Source organism: Erpetoichthys calabaricus, chromosome 12, assembly GCF_900747795.2.
Source record: "Erpetoichthys calabaricus chromosome 12, fErpCal1.3, whole genome shotgun sequence".
Classification (NCBI taxonomy): domain Eukaryota; kingdom Metazoa; phylum Chordata; class Cladistia; order Polypteriformes; family Polypteridae; genus Erpetoichthys; species Erpetoichthys calabaricus.
This window is the reverse complement of record NC_041405.2, coordinates 17,477,967-17,487,028: the sequence shown is the minus strand read 5'-3', so window position 1 is coordinate 17,487,028 and position 9,062 is coordinate 17,477,967.

The window sequence follows — 9,062 nt, the reverse complement described above, 5'->3', positions numbered from 1 at the left end:
ACCTGAATGTATTACTACAGAGGTATTACAGTTCAGTCCTGAAGTACCCCGTGGGTGCAGATTTTTCATACTAAATAGTCTTTTTTTTCCCCCTCTACACTTAACTGTTTAATTGGTGCAGCAGCATGAGGGTTAGAAGTAAAAAAAAATGCAAGGTGTTTGCACAGTTAATTGCATCCAAAAACTGTCAATTAAAGGGAACAAGTAAGCCAGCGATTCGCTCGGAAATCCAAGAATGGCAATCAGTTTCTGTTCCGTCTGATATTTGGCTGGATGACATATCATGCTTAATTCAATAAGCATATCTGTACTAAAGCGGTTTCGTTTTGTGGAGACGTGATTCTGTTGCCTTTGATTAGAGCAAGTGTAGCGAACAGGTTGTGTTGTTTGGGCGCCACCTACTGACTGTGGGAAGCCGCTGCGTTTGACTCTGGGGCGGGCGCCCTCGGTGGGAAGCCGCTGCGCAGGCCCGGTCTTAGGTATTATGGGGCCCTAGGCGAAAGGGGGGTCCAGGGGCCCCCTGAGGGGGGCAGAGCCCCCCTGGAAGCTCTGTGAAATGCGTGAAAATTAGACCAAGGAGTCAATCCGGGGCCCTAGACGGTCGCCTACTTCGCCTATGCCTAAGGCCGGGCCTGCGCTGCGTGATGAAATATCATGGAGGGTATATGCGGTGGTGTGGGCTATCGCGTCCGGGCGGCTGTACAACCTGGAGTGTACCAGTGATGGGAACTCCGGCTCTTTTCAAAGCTTCGGCTCTTTTGGATCGGCTCCCTTTAAAGAGCCGGCTCTTACGGCTCCCGAATGGCTCTTCGTTTAGTATCACTTGGATGCTTATATTTTAGCCTAATTAAGCAATTATGAATGGTTTGTGTATAAGCAATTTCTTATTCATTGTTTTCAGACATTACGTATTTTATGTATTTTTTCATTACAAAAAATACACAGTTACTATTGTTTAACATTTTAACAAAAGCTTTAAATGAACAACTTAACACAAAACCACAGCAAACAAATTAAATAAAGGCCAAACTCAACAACAACACAACACTATGACTCTTCGAATAAAAGTTTTTAGGCCAGGTTGGCATTCAGAAATGCCAGATGCCTCAGCTTAGATGGGCTGATGCGATTTCTCCTCTCCGTGATTATTTGTCCTGTTTTTGAGAAGACTCTTTCTGAGGGGACCGATGTAGCGACAATGCAAAGTCTTCCTACCATTACCTTAACCAGGCGTGGGTAGACTGCAGCCTTGGTCTCCCACCAGCTCAGTGGGTCTTCAGCTCTTTGCATGAGGGGCTCCTCAAGATAGGACCTCAACTCCAGCATAGCATCAGCTGTGGGATTTCTCCTTGCAGTGTCTCCTGTTGCTCTTTCGTCAAAGAGCCTCCACACAGCAGAAGCTTGTGGTTCCTGTGAACAAGCCACCGCTCCAATTTCTTCCTCTTGGCCGTCTGATGGAGGAGCAGACAGGCTGCTGGGGTTGCATCTTGCTGCTGCTGCACTTATTCTTTGAAATGCCCCATCCACAGCTCTGTTGTCATTAAATGCTACCTTTTTTTTCCAGAGCAGTGGTTTCTGAAAGCACAGTGTTGTACTCCATCCTCAGATATATAGTTATGGAATAATTGTTTGGGACAAAGTTTTTTCTGCTAGGGAGAACATACATGGGGTTTAAGGCCTGTACAAAAGTTGTAAATCCTCTGTCCTCCACAATGGAAAATGGTTGAAAGTCGCCAGCTATCATTTTAGCCAGCTCCTCATCGACACTTATTTGTTTGTTTGGCGTCATTTGTTTTGGAATAAATGTGCTTATTTTGGTTTGAACTGAAGACCGTGTTATACCTGCAGTTTTCGGTAAGACAGTGGATGCTGCAGCAGAAGTACATGGATCTTTTTCCAGGGTCAGTGGATGGCAGGAGAGAGGGCACGCTGTCCTCCAGTTGCATGGATGGGTGGGTGGTTCTTATATGTCTGTGCAGGTTTGTTGTTGACCCTGCTCTAATGGATATTTTCATATTACAAATTCTGCACTTAGCTTTGCAGTCTCCAATATCACTGAAATTTCATTCATTTCTTCACTCTTCTTTTTTTCTTCATGATATGCTTGCATTTAAATCTGGCTCCTCGTCTGTCGCAGCGACAGGTACACAGAGCGACAGTGTCACTCTGTGTACCTGGCCTGTACCAACACTTGCTGTCTTCGGAGCGTCTGTCCCCCTTCCTTCTTTCACACAATGGTACGATCCTAGCCCGATGTGTTGTTCGTGAACGAGCCGGCATTATGAGCCAAAGTTCTGTGTGCCCATATAAGTAAAGTCCCACCCCTGCCGAATGGATTTTCAGCAGAGCTGAGCAGGAGCGGCTGAAGCTTCGGCTCTGCTCGATGGGCATCGGCTCCTCTCGTTCGCTTCAAAGCATCGGCTCTTAGAGCCAGCTCGTTCGCGAACGACACATCACTAGCGTGTACACTTTACCTCAGGTGTAGTTCATAGGTCATAGGCATGGTAAAGTTTCCATTTAATTCACTAACCGTATTTGAACTAAAGCGGTTTCTTTGTGTGGGCGCCTTCGTTCATTGTTTGTATCCATGACTGTACAGGTTGTGTTGTCTGGGCGCCACCTGACTCCGGGAAGCCGCCACGTTTCAGGAAGCCGCTGTGTTTGACTCTGAAGCGGGCGCCACGGCGCAGCACGTTGTGTTATTTGGGCGCCACCTACTGACTCTGGGAAGCCGCTGCGTTTGACTCTGGGGCGGGCGCCGCTGTGTTTTGGGAAGCCGCTGCGTTTTACTCTGGACTCTGAGGCGGGCGCCAAGGCCACAGTGCGCATGCGTGCGTTTGACTCTGGACTAGGGCGGGCGCCAAGGCCGCAGTGCGCATGCGTGCGTTTGACTCTGGACTAGGGCGGGCGCCAAGGCCGCAGTGCGCATTCGCCTTGGTGCGTCTGCTGTGCATAAATTAACTGTGGTTTAGTAAGACAGATTACAGGTACAAATAACATTGAATGCTATAGCTACTTTGCCCACGTGTGCTCATTAGAAAGCAATGGCCTACTGTAAGTAATCACCACATTGAACGCAGAACAATGTTTGGTGTCATTTGTATGTATGCTTGTTCAGGTTTTCTGTTGAGAGCATTTGGATGCAATTAAGCGAGCAAGTGAACGCAAAATAGTGAATCATAAAGGAAAAAATAAAATAGACTTTTATGAAAAAAATGCTTTTTTTTTTTGTTTTTTCTAAATGTAACTTTCATACAGACTCATCGAATTAAATTAAGAATAGGGGGACATCTAACTAAATGAGAATGATTTGGTAATTATCAGACTGCTTTGAGTGAAAAACCTTTAGCCACAGTGGAATGCCAGGATTGAATGTGCATAGTGTGGTACCCGGATGGGGGTGGTACCCAGCCAGGACCCCCAGGAGGACCGGAGGAGGGCCTATGCCTCCACCAGACCACGAGAAGGCGACCGCCCTGGTTGCTTTGGGGGCCACGGGTACAGAGCTGGGAAGCTCAACCCTGTAGGGGCCCGTGGTCACCGCCAGGGGGTGCCCTAGTGCCTAGAGAGCCCTGGACCTCAGCACTTCCGCCACACCAGAGTGCTTCCGGGGATACATCCAGCACTTCCGCCACACAGGGGAGTGTCGGCGGAGGAGTGTCGGGAAGGCACCTGGAGCACATCCGGGTGCTTATTTAAAGGGGCCGCCTCCCTTCACAAGGAGACTGGAGTCAGGTGGAAGTGGACAAGAGTTGTGCTGGAAAGGAGTGGAGGCGGCCTGAAGAGTGAGGCACTGGAAGGAGAGGCCTGGACTTTGGAGAATTGGTGCAGGAGGCACTGGGTTTGTGCAACAATGAACTTTGTAAATAGTGTAAATAAACGTGTGTTGGGTAAACAAACGATGTCCGTCTGTCTGTGTCCGGGCTGCTTCTCACAATAGCTATGGAAGAGAAGTGGGAAGAGATTTACAATGTTCCGTCTCTGGGATCATACCTGTCAGGGTTTCATAAATCACAGAAGCAAAACCTCAGAAGATACTCCTTGAGATTTATACTAAGGTGTGAGTATCCCAAGTAGTAACAAATCAGATGTCGTGTTAGTGTATTTATTAAATAGTTATTAATGTGGTTTCTGGCTTTACTTTCAATGTAGATGGAGGACTATTCTGTGGAAACTAGGGGGCTCCGCCCCCTGCTCGCTTCGCTCGCCAACCCCTGGTGTTGGGAATGACAAAGAGCGTGATGTATGAATGAGATATAGAATAGTGTGACGGTGTAGATGATGCAAATAGAAAGCAAACAATAAAGTGTGTGGCACAGTGTAAAGGTTTATTGGAAAATTTCTTTGTACACGCCGTTTAAGTGTAAAAGGTAATTCCAGCTCAGAACTTGTAAGGTCATTTAAGATGGTTATTATCGTGATCAGAGTCAACTTTGTCAGAGCTTAGAAAGAGTTGTGTCTCTCCAGGAAGTAATGGAATGACTTGGGTATTTATGTTTTCCACATTAATATTTTTTGGACATAATATAGTGCGTTGTGTTAAAAGGGGCATTTGGTCTAATGAGATTGCTGTTCCAAATCTCTCTGTAACTAAGTCGTCGCAGATAAAGGCTTGAGGAATTGTAATAATATGTGGCTGAAGTCCATCTGTATTGGTGAGTGTACCATCTCTCAGTTGTAATAAGTAATTGTTATGATCTGGTTCTGGACATCGTATCTTTTTTACTAACTGTATCTTTTGAAAGCAATGCCAATTGTCTGCGTATTTTAAGGTGCACTGAACAATAGCTGAGTGCATGGCATCTGGAAGAATAGCTAATCACTGTTTAAAATCTCCTCCTAATAAAAGTACCTTTCCTCCAAATCGAATATTATTATTCATAAACGTTTGTAGAAGTTTATGAATGGTGTTGAGTAAGTGACTTCATGCCATTGAACATTCATCAATAAACAACATTTTTTCAAGACGGATGTCACGTGCAGTGCCACCGTTAATGTTCATAGTGGATACCGATTTGTAGGATCTAATGCAGTTGATAAAGATTTCACTTTTAGGTACATCGTCAGTTAGAATCTTCTGTAGATATTCAGTATATGAATGTAAAGAAGGCAGTCTAATTTGACCCTTTTGACAACGTCTAAATGTATTACTTGTATTGCCAGTTGTTTCTTCAGGGAAGTGAACTGAATGACAATGATTGCAAATGACATTCATTAATCCGAATGAATTTTCCTGGTGTATGTTTTCCTTGTGCCGTTTGAGAGGCGCGTTGTTGCATGTGTGGTATTTGGGACGTGTTGTTTTGGAGCTGTAATCGATTTGCCTGTGCTGTGTGAGAAGCCCGTTGTAGCCTTCGCTGCCATTAACGTATGTCTGAGACGGGAGGTGTTTCGTTTTGAATCCGTGCCTGTTGCGATGCAGCACTTTGATTGGTAGTTTGCGTCATGTGGATCCAGGATGTAGATTTGTGCATATTTGCGTTGTTGATTTGTTTCAGGGTGCACTGTTCCAATGCGATGCAGTATTTGTGCACATATGGGAAAGCAGTATGGGCCATTGCCTTTTGGTGGCCTGATATTTACTAAAAGCAAATGAACTATTGTAGGATCTAACGCAGTTCATAAAGTTTTTACTTTTAGGTACATCGTTAGTTAGAAGCTTTAGTTGAGCTTTGCGTTTTTTGGAGTCGAGACATTTTTTCTTTTAGAAATATGGATAAGTAATAAGGAGTATTGCACTCACTGTTAATATGGAGCCTTTTCTGCGGTTGAACGGTTAATAGTGCCTTATTGTAATGAGATCCACCTATGCCGCATAGCCGTCTATTTTGTTGTTTCTTTCGTGTTCGTGTGTTTGTTCCTGTTATCATTTCCTTTTCGTTTTGTACCCGTGACCGTGTATTCATGACTTGTTTCTTTCTAAGGAGGGTCGCAGTCACTGTTAATATGTTTCCTTTTCTGCAGTTGAACGGTTAATAGTGCTTTATTGTAAGGAGATCCACCAATGCTGACACCTATGCTGTCTAGTGTGAAGGTGCTGACGTTCACTTTAGAATATGTGGCTTTGGGTGTGACTTCTTATGGATGTGGGGGGGGGGATTGTTGAGGATTGTTGTCGCGCGAGCGTTTTCTTTCTTTTTGTGTTCCTGTGTCTTGTTGAATCCCCCTCTTTGTGTGTGTCCCGTCCCTCGCTTGTAGGGTCTGTGGGGTGGTTTTGTGTTCTTTTTTTTGTGTTCCATGGGCTTGTTGAATCCCCCTCTTGGTGTGTGTCCCGTCCGGTGCCTGTGGGGGGGGGGGGTGCCTTGCTGTTGTGCGCGAGCCTCTTTTTTTTTTTTTTTTTTTCGGGTCTAGTTTCGTGTGCAATGTGTTTCGTGCAATTTTTTTTTTTCGGGTCTAGTTTCGTGTGCAATGTGTTTCGTGCTTTTCCTGCGTTTGACTTTGCGCCTCATTTCTCTTTTTTGTATGTGCTCACTCCTTTTTTCTGTGGTCTTGTCCGCCACTCGCGGCCCCTCATCCGCCTTTCTCCTCATCCGCCTCTCTCACCCTCTTTTGTCCGCCTTTCTCGGCTCCTCAGCCGACTCTCGCGGACTCTTTTTGCGCCTGCGCAGTACGTCTTTTTGCAGCTACGGCCCATGGCCGGATGTGCCTGCGTCCATCATCCGGTTTAGCATTCTCGGTTAGTAATATGGATTGTATATATTGTATATTTCTGTATACAATGTTTATAATTGGGAAATGAGTCACATTTTACAGAGAGATAATTATGCTTCATATAGAATTCTGCTTTGCCATTCATTGTCACCAGTTTCCATATATGGATTTCAGGGCTTTTTGTTGCACTTGAAGTGAATAATGTTTACAATAAACACAGCAACACTCATTTTGATCTAATGTTGCTTAATGATTATAATTATTTTTTAATATGTTTATGAGCAGATTACAAGTTTTCCTGTGCTCTGTCCCTTTAAATTGAGATGAAAGTTTAGTGGCACATCGTTAATTGAGAGAAGGGCAAGACGTTAATTTCTGGAGTGCTGCCATTAATGGGTATTCAGACAGCCTGCTGAGCAAACCGAGGAGCAATGCTAGAAGTTGTCCGGTACTCACCGATATGCAGTACCAGCACCTTATTAGATTAGATAAAAATATACTGTATCAATCCCATGTGGAAATGTAAATACATACAGCAGCAAAAACATGAAATACAAGAATATAGACTCACAGAACAAATAATACAGCCAATCAATCGATAAGTCAGTCAGTCAGTCATTATCCAACCCTCTATATCCTAACACAGGGTCACGAGGGTCTGCTGGAGCCAAACAATCAATAAGTAATAAATAAATTAATATAAACTTAACGAGTACATTGGGTGAAGGCATTGAGTTGCCTGATAGCAGTGGGCAGAAAAGACCTGTCCCAGCAAACATTGTGCACAAGGAAGGAACAAACTCTGAACGGGATGCCAGCTCACCGTGCCCCCCATATATGCTTTAATGCATTTCATCATGAAAATGATATGAAGTATACATCTTTGTATTCTAAAATGTTTAGAGAGCTGTAATATCATGAATGTAATGTATTCTGTATTGCGATCACTGCCTGTCGGCGTAAGAGAAAGCATGTTTAAAAAGCATGTGACGATTAATGGCTGAGTTGCGGAAAACACAGTGTATACGAAGCATTTAAGGTGCTATTTTAGTTATGATGGGGTTTGAGAAACCCTAGAAAAGTAAACATAGATTTGAACATGAATTTTACGATGTTCTACTTTAATGACAAAATAAACTACAACATTAAAGTGGAAATTTCAAGATTAAACTTGACATTTTAACTCTAACCTCGACACAGACCTTTTTTTCATCACCATGTCCCTATTTCTTTTTTATTCCTTTCTGTGGTCCTATGACACTCAGATTGTGAGCTGCAACTCGTGTTTTCACGTCAACTTTAATATCTGACCACTTTTTTTTATTGTAACACTTTATGAACTTTAACTTTTGAGTGCCTCCACTACGCTCTGCCACTTGACCAGTTTCCTTTTGTTCCTTATAGTTCTGCTTAAGCCACCAAATAATAAGTCTTTCCTTGCTTCCAGTTCACTGAGCAGGACCTCCATTTCGCATTTACTGAAATTCTTTTTAACATGTGCTTTTTCCACTGTCTTTTAACAAAACACTGAACGGAAAGGGAAAGCTATTTCTATTGATTTGCATATTCATATACGCATAATTCTGGGAGGAATCGGGGTGGGATTGTGAGCTTATGCATTTGTGTTAAAATTCATGATGTTTGGGATTTATAAAGGGGAAGTGCACAGAACTTTGCTTATGCACAGTTTTATGCATCTGAATTATTTTGTGCCTACGCACATTTCTAGTTTTGTTCATACGCCATGTGTTAGTGTGAATTCTACGCAAGGCGTTATACATGAGACCCCACGTCTTGCTGCTGGTGGCTGACAGGATGTGGATGGGTTGGCGGTACCACGTCCTCAGCCAGCTACACGGCAATGGCTATGCCCGCGCCCCCATGACTAGTATTCCTTCTCTTTTTTTTTTTTTTGAACACTTCATTAGGTGGGGATATTTTTTCATGTTGTATCTGGGAATGGAAGTATATATATAGTGGAAACAAAAAGTTTTAGTCAGGATGTTCTAGAAGTCCGTGGCCACAAAGGTCTCATCTGCTTTAATCTTACACACAATAGTTTGTTTTTTTTTTGGCAACAGCCTTATTAATATTAATAAGTATCTCTTACACCAAACATAAATCACTGTTTAAAAAAGAATGACACCATGAAACCCACTGAACATTGTATATGTGTTTATTCAGCTTAAAAAAAAGTTTATTAAGATTGGTAACGCAATGTTCAGCACTTTATATACTGTAGTTTACTTATTTCCTTAAAACAGTCAATTTTCAAAAGGTAAATATTACACATACAATATTTAGTCTTACAAATATATTTACAGTATAATGATGTACCTCATCATGAGATATAGTAATATACTAAGTAAAGAAAACTGTTAAATACACATTATCTATATCTGTAGGGTGCA